Here is a 20,734-nt window from a genome sequence, read left to right on the forward strand (position 1 = left end):
GACATGTACCCATATAAATCAAAACTCCGCATTCAACAGAAACCAAAAAAAAAAACATTTTATCGGCACAGACACATAGATTTCTTTCATTAGAGAAGTCAAACTATGACTTCAAAATTTTATATGAACCAAAATATAAATTTTCCAAATTTTTATGTCGGTGAAATAAACAAAATTAAAAATTACTTATGATTTTAAAAAAATGAAGGGAAGACCAGGGCATGGCCCTACCAGCCCCCTTTAGTTCCGCAAAATTAAGTAGTGTCAGATCGTGGGTGACTCTCTATTGCTTGCACATCTCTCATAAGGGTTGTGTATAAATACAGCATGAATGTCATAAAAGGCTGCCCTTTTCTTACTTTAACAATGTAAACTGTCGCTAATACCATTCATTTTTAGCCTTTTTTTAAAAAAAATGTTTAGTGAAACCACCTTTGGCATGATCCCAAAGCTCATTTTTAGTTTATTATATACAATAACAATAGGCATATAAATTTTGCTCTCATGTATTAGTTATTGTTGGACCAAATGCGGGACCATCTTTTTGCTTTCTTATCTTGTCTTCAGTGAAAATGTTAGAAATCTAAACCGACGTTTCTTCTACAACATTGAAGAAAACACTTATTCCTGACATCAATATGAATCCTGTTCTTCAAAAGGGTCTGCAGAATTTGGAGATTATGTTTGGTCCAAAATGCAGAGGGCTCTTTGACAGGCAGAACAAAAAACCCGAAATTAATTGAAAACCCCATGAGAACCCGGTCATCGGAAACAAAATTTAAATTTCTTTATAAAAAAAGCATATTAGAAAGGGAAAAAAAGGACTATCAAATAAGGGTCATCCATCTCACTTGATGTCTCCAGATGTATCGATTTAAATATGCAGACAACATAGCTCAGAAACAAAAACAAACAAAAAAAAAATCATAAAATGTGCTTTAGTAAATAATCCCCTGAGAGCTACAAAAGACATCGTAAAAGAAAGCACACCAAGAAAGAAAAGAGGAATGATATAGAGAGGTTCGGTGAAAAAATCACAGGCTTCTTCTTACTCTCCCGATGTCATCTATCACATTATCTATACATAGTGGACGGCTGCCTTATATAAAAATATATGTCAGTTTTATGGAAGGAGGGCTCAATACCAATACAAACATTTGAATATGGTACCACCTGCACACCACTAGATTTGGTATTGATAATTTTTATTAGTGCTTGCCTATTTTGGTCTTCATTTTTCATTTCTTTGATTTGCTGTTGATTTCTCTCCTTACAACTTGTTCTATTTTGCGACCTACAGCTATTACTTTCCTTTTCTTTAGGGAGCCTAAACTGCCACATATCTTGAATTTTTTTTTCTTTCATCAAATATTATTTGTGCATCCTCTCCCCTATAGCCTCATAATCTTAAATTCAAGGCTGCATGAAAAGATGTGTTTTGGAACATCTTCGGCATGAACTTCAAATGGATGCTACATGTTAAAAAAACCATGGATTTAAAATCAGATGGAGGGGGAGATCCAATCTTAAATTCATGGATTTGAGATCCTATGAATCTCAGATCACCACGAATCTTAAATCTATGGTGAAACAAACACAACCTTAAGGATGTTGAGTTGGATTTCAACACTTCAAGTGGGCCCTCTTGAAAGTGATTTGGTAAGTACATCAGAAGCTGTTGAGGTGAGGATAAATGCCAAACTTGAAGTTGATTTGTAGTTATCCTATCTCTCTAAACATAATGAACATCAAGTTCCATGTGCTTACTTCTTTTGAATATGGGCAAAAATTATCTCACCTTAACATAAGAAGTGAGTTTATTTGGATATCGAGTTCATTTATGAAATATTGAATCTAACCAGTTCAACAGAAGAATTGGCAATGGATATGTACTTTGTTTCTAAACTGGACCGGTTATAGTGCATTGTTTCTTGGAGCTCCAAGACATTATGTTGGGTCCAAGGTAGACAACTGCTGGGTACAAGGGTTCAGAAGAAAGCCCGATAGACTTGATATTGCACAAAGCAAACTACACAAAACCACCAAAGCGGTGGAACTCCGTAGTAGCTTTTGAGGTGGTGAGGAATTTCTCCCAAGAGTGAAGGGTGGCTCAAAAAGAAAATTAAAATTCAAAAGCAAAAGCGAGTATGTGAAAAACTAAGTAAAAGGAGAGAAAAAAGCACTTGCCAATGGTCTAGAAGGTATCAAGAGCTAAGTTCTCCAAGCATCAAATGCAAAAACTTTCACAATTGCAAATTTTTTCAACCAACATTAATTCCTCTACAAAGTCTCCAGTGAGATAGAGGAAAATTTTCTTATTTCAGGTCTGCGCCTATCATTTCCCCTAGAGTGAGGATGGTTCAACATCACTTGAAAAATGGATTTGTCAATTTCAATTTGCAAAAATTTGGTGCGTAAATCTTTGCTATTAAGCAAATTCTTCAACTTGCTTAACAGCAAAGAGTTAACACCCCAAATTTTTCCACATCAACATTGAAGCAATGTGAAAATTTCATAAAAGAATTGTGAAATTTTGCAATTGCAAAGCCAATTTCAAACCTAAACGCAATTTAGATTCGAATCACAAATTTTACCCATGACACGAATCTCAATGCAAGATTACGAGTCCAAACCATGTTCAAATTAAGATTTGACATCCAAATCCAATTACAGATGTCATTTGACATCCAAATCCAATTACAGATGTCATTTGACATCCAAATCCAATTATAGATGTCATTTGAAATCCAAATCCAATTGTAAAATTGAAATTTTGAGTTAGATCCAAGAATTGGATCTAATTCAATCTAGAATGCTACGTGGGACCCACTTGCGGGCCCCGCCTACCCTGTGTGGTCAAGAGCCCCCCGGGTCACACCCCCATTTAAATAAATAAATAAATAAATGTTTTCTTCCAATTAAATGAAAAAAATCATTTTCAAGGAGAAATGAATGATATTATAACTAAAAACCTAGGAAAAGAGAAACATTTATGCATCTCTCTCTTCTTTAACTAGGTCCTCTTTAAAGAATTTTCAATTTTCGAAAAGCAATAACTAGGCTGGTCAAACCCACTTAATCCAAGTAGGTTCGACCCTAGTGCACCCAAATCTTAGCTAGGCTCAGTCAATATGAGCTCAGCTTGGTCAAAAAGTTGGTCTGTCTCACGATTCTATTAATGGACGAAAATAGAATTTGACCGAACCAAACCCACTTTGACTAAACTCAGTCAAAGTACAATTCAGCTCCATTAAGAGCTTTCTTAGCTCAAATTTATCAAATTACCTCACACAAAGTCAAACTACCGCAATTAAGCTTTGACTTTGGTCAATTTGTCGAAATAGACAAATGTGGACAATTTTGCCCCTTTATGATCAAATTGAGATTACAGGGCCTAAATTGGCTTATGAAAGGCAAATAAATATTTGGATTTGTCAAATAGATAAATCAAATACCAAATTAAAATTCAATTTTTTAAACGAAAGTTTGATTCAGTTGAAATCCATCTCCAATCAAATTATGGATGAAAATACCCTTTTCGATCCAAATTTGATAGAATTTTCAAATTTTATTCAAATTTAAATTAAATTATCATAATTCAATGGCATTTGGAGCTTAGGAACTAGGTTTTAACTTAACAAGCTCGATTCCAAACAAAAAAAAATAAACAAAGAGCACAAAATAAGGAAAAACCCTATGCAAGGGCATTTTCATCCAAATTTTTGGTCAAAGTTGATCAGGTAGGTCTGAACCAAGTTGACCAAACCTAACCCAGCTCACTTAGCTTGTGTAATTGAGATAAGGATGAGTAAATAGAGTCATTAAAACTCATTTAATCCATTTTTCATCCCCCTAAGCCTTGATTAATCTTCCAAGGCAAATTTAAGGAGGTGGTTGAACCCACCTCCTCCTCTATATAAACCTCCCCTTGGCCACCAAGGGGGGGGGGGGACGAATTTTGGAGCATTCTATCAAGTTGCTGCAGCCAAGGAGCTAGGAGGGAGAAGCCAAGGAAGAGATGAGAGATTCGTCCATGTACTCTTCCCCCTTTTCTCTTACTTTCTTCTTCATTTTCTTTTATTCTCTCTATTGATTTTGCTAAGTTAGGGTGTTTAAGTGAACCCTTACTTAGGATTTTCGTGGTGAGAAGCCTTCTTTCCTACTACAAATTCCAGCAAGCAAGCTATTCTACTTCTAACTTTGTTAAGCTCGAATCCAAGCTTGGATTCTTGCTTAGGATTGCTCGATTTAAAAAACAAGTGAAGGCGAAGATCAAGTATCAAGACCGACCGCAAGGTAGGAGATTTTAACAATTTCTCATCTATTTTGGCTTCTCATTAGTTCATTTTAATTCCAGCAATTCGTGGGAGGGTTTATTTTCATTTGTTTCATGGCTGGGAATGATGTCCAGCTAGGGGAAACCTATGATTAAATGTACATGTTAATGCATAATGCATGCAACGTCAGTTTTTCTTAAAGATAAAACCCATGTATCAAATTTTGAAAAGGGCCCCAAGGCCACGTCCCTTTCAAAACAACCAGCTTAAAACCATTTGAACTCCCCACCATGAGAGAATCCCATGGTGAAAGAGTGATTTTGTTGCAATATATATATGACGAAAAAAGCCTATTAAGGATGGATGCATTCTCATGAATGTAATCCACCTTTGCATGGCGAAATTAAGGATGAACTAGCTTGAGCATTCATTTATCCCTTTCTATTTAAAGTTATTTTGTTTCATGCTTTATTAATTGATCAAGGGTAGTAGGGGAGATTTGAAACAAGTTTTCAATCTTCCCACGTAAAAGAACCCAGCCATGAATCTTCATGATTCGTGAGTTATGTGGTCCCTTCATGAAATTTTAGTTTGAAGGGTAAAGTATGTATATGTATACATTGTTATATATATACATATATGTGTTCAATCTCTTGTTAAAAATTGTTTTCCTCTCTTAAAATCAGATTGGAACACGTTTTCAAACTGGTTTTAAGAAGATAGTTCATTTTGATTTTCATAGTATCAAGTTATGAAATCATTTTCATTTCATTTTAAAATTTACTTAATTTCAGCAATCCATACGTAAGATGTATGTATGTTGTTGAAATCAGACCATGTTTTATAGGAATTGGTTTAAGAATGTCAAATTTGAAATGCCAACTATCCTAGAACTATCTAAAGAAATTGACGATTTCATGAGTACGAAATCTGAAATTTGATGGACTTCTCATTTCTATCTAAGAAACAAGCCCTTTATTGGAATCAATGTCCATAATTTTCAGCTATCTAAATAAATCAACATAAGGTCTGATTTTTTAGCTATCTTGAGACAAAAGTGGATGTCATCCACGTCTCCCATCTATTTCAAAAAAAAAAAAATTTGATTTTGACATCATTTGCATATTTTTCATTATTTTGATAGTTTTATGTCAAGTCTCAAGCTTATGGACTACATCTCTAATTCATGTGCTTAATCATATAATAAGCATATTTAGAGAAAGTCCTACATGTTAATTAAAATCAATCTTTATGTATAGATTGTATGATATGTAATTACAATGAATGGACTTTGAGAGATTATGAAAGAGTAAAGAATGTATGTTTCATATGAATAAATCTTGAGAGATTATGAGAGAGAGAAGAATGAATGTTCCATATAGTTTCCCTTCTTGTTTCATGCATTCACTGTCACCCAAAATCAATAGCACCACATGCACATTCTCAAGAAGTTAAGTGATTCGAATTTGAGTTGCAAAAAGTGACCAAGTCATATTGCAACAAGAATTTGTAAACTTCTCTTAACTTCAAAAGAAAACACAAGCAATGCATTCTTAATCTTGGCCAAAGTGTGTTTGGTAAACAACATGTTTTCTAACAATTTGGAACCTATGTTTCATAAAGAGAATGAACCCTACCATACCAAATCACATGATTTGGCAAAAGAAGCATTCAAAAATCAATTTCCTTTGCTAAGGAAACTTAGCTATTTTCTAAAGTTGATCATAATTTCAACTCATGAATAATCTAGAGTTCACAACAAAGAACTCAATTTCAATCTTCAAAATCCTCAAGATTATGTATTTCAAATCGAATGGCACAAAAACAAAGGTTTTGAACCAATTTGAAAATCCTCCAATCTTCAAAATGAGTTCAAATCACTTATTCAAAATGAATTTTGGTCCTTGAATCCAAAACCTCAATGCACAAGCATATAGGATTTGCATCAATAACTTGTACATGATCCAAATGATCCTAGTCCTTGGTCCAATTACCCCTGTTAAAGGTGGCAGGAACGGTTGGACCTCGTACCAATGGGCGGATCCCTTTCTCTTAAAATTTTTTTCTCAAAACCTCAAATTTAAAAGAATTTTGCTGACTTGCATTTTGACCCCCTTTGAAAGAGGGGTGGTGTGCGAACAACAACACATGCCAATAGAGATCAGACTGCATTGACACAAAAAACATGTACGGGTATTATACGACAAGGAAAAAGATGGGTATAATACGACAAACTTGTATATCTCAGGAATAACACGAAAAACTCTCAACAAATTTTTAAAAAATTAAAACATTTAATAAATCCTAAAAATTATAAAAAAATAAAAAATCATAAAAAATATGAAAAAACAAAAAAATACGGGTATAATATGTGTTTTTTCACGTTTTTTACTTTTAATGTTTATCTAAAAAAGACACGTTTTGTATAGGTATTTTACCTTTGACTACGTTTTGTTGTCTTTTTCAATAAGACATGTTTTCTGTGACAGTGGATCGAAGAAAGCATTGACAATGAAGTGCGATTAAGTGTGTATTTGAAGTCTAAAATTTACATTGATTTGTGTACTTAAGCATGCAACCCTGGCTATTGAATTTGTATCTCCAAAGGGACACATAATTTAGTTATGTAAAAGTAAGAAAAAATATTTTAAGGTTGCCTATATAAGGAGTGAAAAATCTTTACCATAGAGCAGGAATCCAATGTTTCATTTCATTTGGGAAATGCATAGTCACAAATAACGTTTTGAAGTTTTAAACAGCGAGTTTTTTCTCTGGTACAATACAGCGGGCTTAAAAAATACGGAAAAAAAATGAAGAAAAAGTGGTATTTAAAGAAAAATTAAAAAAAAAAAACTAAAAATGGGGGGAAGTAAAATAATTGAGAAAATAATAACACAAACTGTAAATTTGCAATAAATAAAAAATAGAAGATGAAAAAAGAAACTGTTTAGCATTAAAAAAAAGAAAAAAAAACACGTTAAAACACGGTTTTTTGTTTTAAACGTTTTTTTCAAAAAAAAAAAGTGCTTTTTTAAGTTTTAAATGACATTTCATTTTCTCACATTTTTTTCGCATTTTTTTCAAAAATGACACGATTTTTGTGACGATGGGGAAATGTCATCTCTGTCTCAACAATGCTTTTATCGTTTGATTCAACAGCATTCCATTATTAGACAGAAATTGACAGTGATCTCAATAAATTTCCAATAAAAAGTGGACTTTGTCAAGAAATAGAATTTGAAAAAAATTAAAAACAAAATATCCACTAAAACGGGAATCAATCTCTCATAGTTGCTGTGACCACACATTTAATGTAACAGACCATTTTGCACCGATATCAGATTCATACTTATCTCCCCTAAAAATTGGAAGCAGATTCATGTAACACTATGTTGCATGGTTCTATGAATCCAAACGGTCTCTAAATGAAATAAAGTCAGTACTCCCATGTAGGCACAGGATTTATGTTTGGATTATGAGTCCAAATCAAGTTGGGTGGCGTAAAAATCTGATATTTAATTACATTCAGTTTTGCTTTCTAGTCAAATCTGAGATCCGGCTAGGAATACACAATCAGACCGATCATCGAAGGTAGAGTCATATATTTTCACTTGGGATCCAAATTTGTGATGCATGGTAAATGTGGTCCACTGACATCGTTAATTATAATCAGTGTCTTCACTAATGCTATGGTGATGCATAAGAGAGCAGTTCCCATGAACCGTCATAGATATATGGAATTTGATTGCGGATCTGATTATCTAAACCTCTGGGACTGCACAATTTCTTATAGCCAAGCAAGGATGTCAAATGGTTTGCAATTGATCAGACCCGGTTTCGATGTAGAATGGACTGGTAAAGAAAATGAGATCACACGATCACTAACTGGGTCAAGGTTTCTATACAATCTGTACCAAAGCCGGATCATGACTCAAAGATCTGAAATGTTTACCATATTTCACATGTAAATCCAGGATATTAGTGTACATGGACATGATTTGGTTTCAGAAAATGCAACAAGAGTCTGAACAATGACCACCCGGACCTGATTATCATGGACTCAGGAAGCCTGTTTCTAATCCTGAATCTGGTTCATATAGTGAAAATCTGGATCCCCAAGTGGACCAAATCTCATTTGGTCAAGAAATTTGTGTCCACCGGGGTCTCACTGGATATGGTTAGATCTGGATGTAAAATGGATATCATAACAATGACAGTCATTTATCAAATGAATAGAAGTAGAATTTGTAGATCTATCTAAACATGAGAGTTGATAGGCTAAGATCTAGATCCAGTGACACCAAACTCCATGGCTGGATTTTGATGCAGCTTGGTTGTGAATATCAGATCTGAGCCAAAGCACTCCAGATCCAAGGAAGAATTGAAGATCAACCATGTCCAAATTCAAAAAGTCTGCAGCAAAGTTTTCATAGATCCCATATTCAAGAGCCTTTCTTTCGAAGAACAAGTTCTTGGATAGGCACATCCTTTGAGTCCAAGCTCACTGTAGGTCCAAAACAAATGGAAATGTAGGTCCAAAAACAAAAGATGTAGAGGCCCCCGGCCACTTTGCAGGAGACTTGGGAGAGAACAAACAAGCTTGTTTGCATCAGAGTAAGCGAAGAAGTACTATTTCATTTCACCGCCCATGTGAGAGTCGAAACTCCCCTGAACCCAAGGTCTAAGGCTGCGTCGCGACCTATCAAGGTATTTGTTGATCCAAAAATCTACCAGAAGTCACGATCTCAGTTTCCCCTATTCAAAACCAGGGGGTCTAAGGGGAATGAATGGGAGGAACAGATCATGCAGTTATGTAGTGGTGGTGCCTTACACTTCAAGCTTAGCTCCGAACCTTTTGGGAATTGAATCTAAGTGAAGTTGAGGGTGACCAGTCCACCCCCATAGTTACAGAAAATGCATTTTTTTTGAAAAAAAATGTGAAAAAAATGTGATAAATTAAATGACCATTTAAACCTTTAAAAAATGTGTTTTTTGAAAAATCTACTTTGCTTGAAGTCATGGTCTTCCTACCATTTTGTTGATGGAAAATGGCATCCATTGCATTTATCTATCTCAGAACCCGTTTATCGAGTTGACCTTCCTTTTCTTCAACTGAATTTCCTATTCCAAATGATTTTGATGGCTCTCATCTTGAAAAGCTACCTGGCCTCTCGACCCTCAAACACAAGTATGGATAAGGCATGGAAAGGGGGGTTTTGTGGGAAGAAGATTGTAACATGAGAGATCAAGGAGGTCAACATGTTTCAAATATACAAGCTTTCTATGTACCCAGACAAGTTATTCACCCTCTCACTCTTCTCCAAATTCACATTATCTGTGAAAGTAGAGGTGCCCTTCATTACGAAGGCGTCATAAATATGGGCAACGAATCCCTTGCGGGTGTCGGTGCTCTTAAAACTTAAGAAAACATCATATTTCTGCACATCGTCTCCTTGGGAAGTTTGCGAGGATGCCTCAGTTCCGTCGACACCACAACTATGAGAGCAGACGCCCATCTCCTTGGTAGCTCCTTCCATTGCGTCCAATTGGACAATAGATTAGAATGTTCCCAAAGAAACAGTGAGACCGCCTCCTAGGGTTTTTCGCCTACCAACAGTTAGATTGGAGAGATTTGGTTAGTTTTCATATTTAATCTCATAACTGCAATTGGGCCCTCTTGCAGTTATTAAATGTAAATATGGGGCTCAAGGCCACTATTCAACATCTCCCACTTGGTCATGAAACTGTGAGATTGTTTCCACTGTTTGTGGGTTTCCTTGATCATTAGTTACGTAGTTTTTCATATTAGTTTGTCCATCGTAACTTGAATTTTGTTCAAAGTTTGTAGTGAGGTTTTCCTTTCAATTGTTTTTCATTACAACTTTTCAAATATTCGATATATTTCACTTTAGTTACGAGGTTTTCTTCATGCACAAGTATTTCCATCGTAACATGTTAAAACTTAGTCTTATGTGAACCACAAGCTTTACATAAAAATCAACAAGAATTCTCTTGATAATAATACTAGCTATCATATAAGCATTTGAAATGTACATGTATATTCTCTTCTTATTCAATGACGAAGTGAGCTTAGATATTTTTCAACCACCTTACAAAGAGGCTAACCAGTGTGTTCTTAGCCTCATACGGGCTACATGTTTGGCTAATAAAACATTAGGAATTCTTTTTGTTAAAAATGCTAGCAATTATATGAATATATATATATTTTTTTTGTCACTGTGGAAAATCAAATAACAGTTGTAGAATCGGCTGCCTCTGCTCCGTGTGGGAGAGGTTAGCTGAGCCTTCTCTTCTCAGGCAAAAAGAGGAAAAATTAAAAGAAAAGAAAAAAGGGAACGAGGGGGCCGCTTGTTGATGAAACAGCTTTGGGGTGAAGATATCCTTCTTTTTTGGACATATTTTCAATAAAATTATATAATGGCAAAGAGAAAATATTGCTTCTATAATATGATTATTTCTAGGAGAATGTGAGATTTTAGAAGATTATTCTATCTATAAAAGTTGCCAAATGTTGATATTTAAGGACGTAGTAGATGTGACAATTCAATTTGAATACCAATCTACAATGGGATACAACATGAGAGGATACTTTTAAGACAACACCACGCACATGAGATTGTAAATAATTAGAGACATTAACATATATCCATATATTTTTTTAGAATCATTTTTTTCTTTTTCTTTTGTCAAAATTATTTTGTCTTTGTTGACCATATTGCAAAATAGTTCTTACTTTGTATATTTACCACAGTATCACCTAGTTTCCAGCACGACATGGTGGCCCATATGATCCAATATTCAGGTCCAACTTTAAAAAAAGTTAATATTTATTTATTATCAAAACTTTAAAAAATGGAAAGATATTCATGTGAACCTACAAGGCATTAATGCTCAAATTGTAAGCAAAAGGCCGGCCAACGTCTTCCCTACAAGGCATTAATGATCAAATTTGAGTTGAGGGTTCCCCATACCATTTAGAGGCGGCTCAAATTAGAATTGTGTGTGTGTGTATATATTGGTCGAAGCTTTTAGGAGGTATCTTGTTGCTTTAATAAGGTCGGCACCTTGCTTTCTAGCCTTTTGGGCAAAAAACTCTCCACTCTATTATTAAACTCTAGGATCTCTTTTCATGCTAATGTGATGATCTGCAAAATACTGCCTCTTGATTCGTCTTGGTGTTAATGTGAGGTGATGATCTGGAAAGTATTGTGACTCATGTTGGTGCCTGTATGGAGAGAAGAGAACTTTTGCTGCCTTCACATATGTGGATTCACACTAAAGGTCAATCTCCAGTTAGGGTCGAAAATATGAGTGTATGTGGATTCACACTATGCACTATGTAACATAAACAGGAGGGTTGTTGCGCAGTGGAATTCGAGTTCAGGTAGGGGCTAGGGTTAGGGTTGGGAAGCAGCCAATGCATGAGAGGGAAGAGAGAGAGAAGGATAGAGTGGTCTGATCGGTAGAGGAAGGAGAGAGATGAAGGGGGCAGTGCCAACAAACCCTCGCCGATGGACCTCCTTACCATATACTCCGCATGGGCGCCCACGCGGAGTATATGGATTGCATATTCTAGGGGGCAGTTGGATCCTTAGATTTCTCTTTCGACTCTTATCCCCTCACAGAAACATGTCTGGAAGTGTCTGGACACATAAACACACACACCTCAACAAAATAAGCTATTAGATGCAGAGATCTATTCATTGCTTTTGTTTCAAGGATTTTAGATCCTTGTTTGGGCCTGTTACAGGGGGGCCATGCCACATCATCCAGCTCCATGCTAGGTTGGAAGTTGGATCCATTGAAAGCTGAATTATAGATTTAATATCTTCTAAAAAATTAATGATTATAGAATATTTAAGAATTTATCTAGTACTTTAATTTTTAACATAATAACCTCGTGTTTCTAATGTGAAATGCATATTATAAGAAAAACCAATATACTTGCCATACTCGGCTGTGCATGCAAGAATTGCCTTCCTACCTTCAGGCTAAAAACAGGGATATGCTCTCTTTATCATATGCTCAGCAACACCGTGATTCTTTTCCATGAGGGAGCACATACTTCTGTTTGACTACAAGTTACAGCAGCTTGGTAGCTAAAACTTGTTATATTCAAATATAAGTCACTTTTTTTATTTTGACGTGCGGTGGCCACGCAATCGTAATATTCTTACGTTAGATAGGTCGTGGTGAAGTATGTTCGTCATCTCTAAGAATTGAGTCTCTTTCTGTCTTTTAGATACCGTGCAGTCACAAGTGCCTATTACAGAGGTGCTGTCGGGTGCTAGTTTACTACATGACCAAGCGCCAAACTTTCGATCACATACCAAGGTGGCTAGTGTTATAGTCATGTCCCCCAAAAGAATGCTCAACAACAATAAAAGAGGGCAATCCACCACAAAACTGCTAAAAACGGAATCACAGGGCAGCGAGCAAAAGAACGAGTTTCCAACACCACTATTGCAGCAATATACGTCAAAATATATGCTAAATAATGCAGAAAAATAGGAGACCAATTTACGTGGAAAAACCCCCAATAATGGAGTAAAAAACCACGGGCAAGAGAGACTTTCTATATATCAAGAAAGGGAGCCAAATACACGAGCAACAATATCCCTACTGTTTTAAGAAAAACAGTGAACTCAAGAGAACAATAACACTCTCTTATGCGAATGAAAGAAAGAGCCCCAAAGATTCAAGAAAGAAATCACCCAATGAAGACTCCCTTCATTTTTCCTTCTTTGTCTTTCCTCTTTCTTCTTGGCATGCCAATCGACCCACGCGCCTTGCTTCTCCTCTTCTCTTCCTTGCCTTCCTCTCTTCTTCTCCTTCTCCTTCTCCTTCTCCTCCCGTATGCAGCCACAAGAGGTCCCTTCTCTTTTTCCCCAAAAGAGAAGCCACAAAAGAGAGAGGCGTAAAGCCATAAGAGAGAAGGGCACCATCGGGTGCCCTCCCTTTCACCAGCCCATCACTTAAGTGACGGGCTGGGTCGGGTCTTGAGGCTGGACCCGACCCAACAAACTCCCCTCCAGCCTCAAGAGAGGGAACATACCTGCAAAAAGAACAAAATTAATACACTGCCTTAAAGGCAGTCATCCCAACTAGGTCTCTACACATGTCATGTTTCTCCTTAAGTAGAGACTTCGTCATCATATCTGCAGGATTCTTCTCTGTCTGTATCTTCTCTAACTGAATCAATTTCTGCTCAAGCACATCACAAATCCAATGATATCTGATATCAATGTGCTTAGTCCTTGAGTGGAACGCTGAATTCTTCGCCAAGTGTATAGCGCTTTGGCTATCACAATGCAACACATAGGTCTTCTCACTAAGGCTTATATCATGAAGAAAATCTTCATCCACAACAACTCTTTACAAGCTTCAGTTGCTGCAATATATTTTGCCTCTGTAGTGGAAAGAGCAACACACTTCTGCAACTTGGACTGCCATGATACAGCTCCCCCTGCAAAAGTAAAAACATAACCAGAAAGAGACTTCCTAGAGTTCAAATCACCTGTCATGTTTGCATCAACAAATCCTTGTATCTCTGGATTAGATTCACCAAAATATAAACAGTAAGTGGAAGTACTTTTCAGATACCTTAGGATCCACTTCACTGCTGCCCAATGCTCATTGCCTGGATTTGACAAGAACCTGCTAACTACACCAACTGCATAAGCCAAGTCTGGGCGTGTGCAAACCATAGCATACATGAGACTCCCTACTGCGGAGGCATATGGAACATTCTCCATTCTTTCTTTCTCATCTGCTGAAGAAGGACATTGCTCATTTCTCAATTTAAAATGTGCTGCTAAAGGTGTACTTACAGTTTTGGCATCTTTCATGTTGAACTTGCTAAGCACCTTCTCAATGTATTTCTCTTGTGATAACCACAACTTCTTTGTCTTCCTATCACGAACAATCCTCATGCCTAACAATTGTTGTGCTGGCTTCAAGTCTTTCAAATCAAAGAACTTGCCCATATCGATCTTCAATTGGCTAATCAATTGACAATCCTGTCCAACAATAAGCATGTCATCTACATATAACAACAAGATAATGAAGCTACCTGATGAGAACTCTCTGATGTAGACACAATGATCTACGGCTGACCTGCGATACTTTTGATTTATCATAAATGCATCAAATTTCTTGTACCACTGTCTAGGTGTTTGTTTAAGTCAATACAAGCTCTTCTTCAACTTACAAACCATGTGTTTCTTCCTGGCAACCAAAAAACCTTCTGGTTGTGTCATGTACATTTCTTCTTCTAGATCTCCATGAAGAAAAGCAGTTTTTACATCTAACTGCTCCAACTCCAAGTCTAGACAAGCCACCAAACCAAGTATTACCCTGATAGATGACATTTTAACAACAGGAGAAAAAATTTCATCAAAATCAATACCTCTTTCCTGCTTGAAACCTTTCACCACTAACCGAGCTTTGTATCTCAACTTGCCTTGACCTTCATTTTTAAGCTTGTAGACCCACTTGTTCTGCAACACTTTCTTACCTTTTGGTAGCTCTACCAAATCAAAAGTGTGATTCTTGTATAAAGAATTCATCTCATCCTTCATAGCTTTAATCCATTCATCTTTATGCACATCATCTAGCACCTCTGCATAGCATTCTGGCTCTCCACTATCTGTAAACATAATATATTCATCAGTAGAATATCTAGTAGATGGTATACGTGTTCTTTTACCTCTACCCAATTGCTCCTCAATTGGCTCTGAATGCGAAGGAAGCTCCCCCTCCAACTCATGCTCATAATCAGTTTGAGTCTCCATAGGGCTGCCATCTGTATACTGCTCATCTGTCTCTCTTTCCTCTTCCTCTACATCTTCATCAGTCTCGCCATGCTCAGATGAAAGTTCTTCAGGTTCTGCATAGGTTGGCTTATGAACACCACTAGCATTCACACCTGACTTCGTGTCTCCCATGACATCTTCAATAGTCTGATTTTCTTTGAAGACAACATCACGACTCCTGTAGATGTTGTCATTCTTTGGATCTCATAACCTGTAACCAAATTCATTATCTGCATAACCAAGAAATATTAGAGGAATAGCTTTATCATCTAATTTGGTCCTATGTTCTTTAGGTACATGCATAAATGCTTTGCAACCAAAAACTCTAAGGTGATCATACTTAACCTCTTCATCTGACCAAACTCTCTGTGGAATGTCTCCATCTAGAGGCACTGAAGGAGACCTGTTTATTAAATAAACTGCAGTACGTATTGCCTCTGCCCAAAAATACTTAGGCAACTTAGAGCTAGATAACAAACTTCTAACTCTCTCGATTATTGTTCTATTCATCCTTTCTGCAACTCCATTATGCTGTGGAGTATAAGGAACTGTCTTTTCATGTCTAATACCATGCTTTGGACAATAATCTCGTAAAGAAGATGCTATGTACTCACCACCATTATCTGTACGCAGTCTCTTCATCTTCTTACCAGTCTCGCGCTCAACCGCTGCATGAAAAGTCATGAAGATACTACTTACTTCACTTTTGCTTTTCATTGTAAAGGCCCACACCTTCCTAGATGCATCATCAATAAATGTAACAAAATATGATGTTCCACTTTAGATGTCACATTTATAGGTCCACAAACATCTGAATAAACTAAATCTAAAACATGTTTAGTTTTTGAAGAGCGCTTTTTCTGAAAGGAAACTCGATGCAACTTACCAACCAAACAATGATCACATGGAGATATCTGTGCACCATCTGCCTTTGGTAACAAATTCTTCTTGGTGAGCAAGTCGATTCCTCTTTGACTCATGTGACCTAACCTCTTATGCCACAAATCCGACGAAGTACCACCAGTAACTGCATTGACATCCACACTACTGATTGAGACTTCATCCCATACAAAGAGCCAAATCTGTCACCTCTAGCCAACACTAGTGCCCCCTTGGTAAGTTTCCAACCTGTCTGACTAAACGAAGTACAATATCCATCTTCACTTAGTCTTCCTGCAGAAATCAAATTCATTCTCAACTCTAGAACATGTCTCACATCTCTCAAAGTCAACTTGCATCCTGTGCTCGTCTGAATGCAAACATCTCCTATCCCAACAATCTTCGATGTGTCACTGTTGCCCATGTGAACTACTCCAAAATCACCTGCTCTGTAGGATAAGAATAACTCTCTACATGGTGTGGCATGATATGATGCCTCTGTATCTAAAATCCATGTAGAATCACCATTTTGAACTGTAAGACAATCATTTTCTTCAGATAAAAATAACACTACCTCATCATCTGAAGCAACTGCAGTGTACTCTTTTGGCTTCACATTCTCTTGAGTCTTCTTTTTCTGCTCTTTTTCTTCTTTCAATTTCCTGCAATCAATCTTCTTGTGCCCTGGAATACCACAGTGAAAACATTTACCTGTTATCTTGGGTCTTGATTTGGACCTAGAGTTTGACCTATCATGCCATTTGTTACGGTTCTTCTGTCTGCCCCTGTCTCCCATCACTAGCACTTGCGAGCTACCAGTACCAAGAGACTTTCTCCTTGTTTGTTCATTTAGAATGCTGCTGGTTACATGCTTCATCATAAGCACACCATCTGGAGCGGAGTTGCTCAAAGAAACAACTAAAGTCTCCCAACTGTCGGGAAGAGAACTAAACAACAAGAGTGCCTGTAACTCATCATCTAATATCATTTTCATGGCTGAAACTGATTGATTATGCTCTGCACTTCATTCAAATGCTCTGACACTAGTTTTCCCTCTCTAAGTTTCAGATTTACCAATTGCCTAATCAAGAAAGCCTTGTTCCCAGCTGTTTTCCTCTCGTAAAGATCATGCAACTTCTGCTATAACACTTCGCGCTCGTCTCTACGGATACCAAATGAAAAACACAGTCATCTAACCATTGTCTGATGGTGCCAATGGTTTTCCAATCCAATAACTTCCATTTTTCATCTGTCATATTCGCTGGCTTCTGGTTCTCAATGGGTGCATATAAGTCTTTACAATACAGCAAATCTTCCATTTTTGCTTTCCATATAGTCCAATTGTTCCCATTTAAAGAGACCATTTTAGTAGGGGTCGACTCCATCCTTTAATAAGAATGCACACAACCACCTAACGCTAACCTGGCGCTAACTTGGTGCTAACCTGTCTCTGATACCACTTTGTTATAGTCGTGTCCCCCAAAAAATGCTCAACAACAATAAAAGAGGGCAATCCACCACAAAACTGCTAAAAACGGAATCACAGGGCAGCGAGCAAAAGAATGAGTTTCCAACACCACTATTGTAGCAATATACGTCAAAATATATGCTAAATAATGCAGAAAAATAGGAGACCAATTTACGTGGAAAACCCCCAATAATGGAGTAAAAAACCACGGGCAAGAGAGACTTTCTATATATCAAGAAAGGGAGCCAAATACACGAGCAACAATATCCCTACTGTTTTAAGAAAAACAGTGAACTCAAGAGAACAATAACACTCTCTTATGCGAATGAAAGAAAGAGCCTCAAAGATTCAAGAAAGAAATCACCCAATGAAAACTCCCTTCATTTTTCCTTCTTTGTCTTTCCTCTTTCTTCTTGGCATGCCAATCGACCCACGCGCCTTGCTTCTCCTCTTCTCTTTCTTGCCTTCCTCTTCTTCTTCTCCTTCTCCTCCCGTATGCAGCCACAAGAGGTCCCTTCTCTTTTTTCGGGAAAAAAGCCACAAAAGAAAGAGGTGTAAAGCCATAAGAGAGACGGGCACCATTGGGTGCCCCCCTTTCACCCACCCGTCACTTAAGTGACGGGCCGGGTCGGGTCTTGAGGCTGGACCCGACCCAACAACTAGAAGAGCTGCGAAGCCACGCTGACAAGAACATCGTCATCATACTGGCAGGAAATAAATGTGATCTGGAAGATCAAATAGTTGTGCCTGCAGAAGATGCACAAGAATTTGCACAGAGGGAAGGCTTGTTCTTTTTGGAAACCTCTGCACTCAATGCAACAAATGTGGAATCTGCCTTCTTAACTGTACTAACTGAGATTTTCAATATTGTCAACAAGAAAAACTTGGTTGCAGGAGAAAATTAAGCAAATGGTCATCCTTCGCCCCTTGCAAGGAAGAAGATCGTTATCCCTTGGCCAGCACAAGAAATCCCTGCCAAGGGCAAGATGTGCTGTAGTTCATAATTCGTCTCTATTTTCCTTTTAGGCGGTGTGGTTTCGCTTCAGTTTTGCGGTAAGGATTATTAGAGGATTCCAGTGATCCTTGCGTCTATTGTAAATCTCTATTTGTTTTACTTTTATGGTCCGTTGAGGCATTTTTTCTGAACCTGGAGGAGAATTTGTTGGTTGAAGAACTCGCTGCCTGACTAGGAAGCCATGTGAAAAGATTTCATGGTTAATTGGTTTGTTCTGCAAATCGTCTGCATGGTTATCTGTTTGCCATCTCAATTTCGCAGTGATGAGTTAAAGTTTTCCCTCGATGAAAGTGAAAGAACTACTGCAGTTCAAAATGGCCTCATTTCGAACTGTGGAACGGAAAGAAAGAAGGACCAAATAGGTGGTGAAACGTGCATCGTACGGTGAATGAAACGACAGAGGCGGCAACTTATCAGCACATATTCGATCTGTCAACTCAATTATTGCTAAAATCTTGGTGAGAGTATTTGCCTAACAAAAATGGAGCATGACGGGTGCAAATGGCGAGTAAAAGCTCTTTCACAGAACTCATTCTATATGAAAGAAATTTACAAATTTGTCTTAAATTGTAAATTCACCATTTTGGGGAAGAAACACCCATTACTCAAACTTTAACATGCAGAACCCTACCAGCTCACAAAGCCATTCCAACTTGCTAGAAGTGTTTTAAGAGTTGTGTAACTGACGTCGGAAGATCCTTGTGCGCTTTCCATAATGTCTCTACAACTTTGAGACTTCTTTGGAGGAGCAAGTCAACAAAACAGGGTGCAAACTCACAGGAAAAACATCTGTAATTGATCATAAATTTTCAAATTCACGTGCTGGTTTACCATAACATGGTTAATTTTCAGTGATAAAACGTGAGGTGCGATCTTAAGAAATTAAAGCAAGGGCTTTCTCAAACTCACGTGATGGTTTACTATAACATGGTTAATTGACAATAAGAAAACGTGAGCTGCAACCTTAAGAAATCAATGCAGGGTTTTATCAAACCGCAAATGAATCCACATCAAACCTAGTAAACCATGCCTAGGCTCCACAGTAAATCACAAAGGCAATAAGGTAATCAACACACAAACAGATTGCTATAAACTAATTGATTTTTCAAGGTTACATTGAACAAGCTGGCCATAAATGGGGGATATGCAAAGCATGAACTTGCCACTGAAAAACAGTTGAAACATGAGAGAGCGTACACAAGGGGCTTCATCATGAAAAAGGTTAGCTGACACAGCCCTTGTGGTTCTCATCCTCGGTCTTTTGCAATGACGAAGACTGCCCACTAAGCCTATCAACAATTCCTGACATTCTACTTGTGATACCATGATACTCAGATTTGTTCTTCCTTTCCAACATCCGATAGCAATTGTTGACCCATCAACAACAATCGTATCAGGAACAGGACCCTCCCCTAGAACAAAAAAAAGTGGAAGTACATGAAGAAATGTGACATAGCATCAAGAAAGTCCCTCGTCAAACCGAGACTTAAGGCTTTCGATAACTCCAACTGTTAATTAGAAGAAAAAGATAATTTGATAAAAGACACGTAATTTACCTTTATGCAACACAACAACCTGCAGACAACTCTGAAGCCTTTTCACCAAACTCAGCATCACAAAAGTCTGCAAACTTAATTGTACGATATTTTAAGAGATGCACAAAGTCTTTTAGTGATGCGTGGATCTGCTGTTTGGTCATATATGGCAGCAAGAGGGGTAAACCTTCAGAAGATATCCTAAAGGCACATGAAGTAGACGAATCCTTGATGTCTGCCTTTTCCTGACAAAAGAAGGCACCCAGTCTAACAGGCAAGAAAGGAATATACCTAAAGTTCCAAACTACAGGCAATTTATTCCTCAAAATGTCACTCTGTCTAACCATACTTCAGCAAATAGATGACTTGCAGACGAGTGAGAGAGAGGAGCTACTGGAAAGCTATAATTTAGCAGAGCAGGAGCACAAAAATTTGAAGGCACTCCTCTTTTTAGGATTTTTCTCATCAGAATATCAAATTGATGACCTAAAACCCATCAATCAAGCTTCCAGCATATTGCAAACATATATTACTACAGTGTACATAATAACATTTCATTTCTTATGACCAAGCTAAACCATGAAGTACTTACAATAATATTTGAGAAGGAACTACCAAACAAACATGCACTATCATTAACATGAATAGCAAATAACTACATGATCGTCCAATGTATTGAACACAAGAAATGCCATATACAGTCAATGTGAAAATATTGTTCTTCA

The 20,734-nt window shown here is 37.3% G+C and overlaps 1 pseudogene; it reads left to right on the forward strand.

Annotated features, from left to right (window-relative positions):
* The first annotated feature begins 9,975 nt into the window (after positions 1-9,975).
* On the forward strand, positions 9,976-18,568 carry LOC116266693 (ras-related protein Rab11A-like; annotated as a pseudogene).
* Positions 18,569-20,734: the final 2,166 nt, after the last annotated feature.

Source organism: Nymphaea colorata, chromosome 13, assembly GCF_008831285.2.
Source record: "Nymphaea colorata isolate Beijing-Zhang1983 chromosome 13, ASM883128v2, whole genome shotgun sequence".
Taxonomy (NCBI): Eukaryota; Viridiplantae; Streptophyta; class Magnoliopsida; order Nymphaeales; family Nymphaeaceae; genus Nymphaea; species Nymphaea colorata.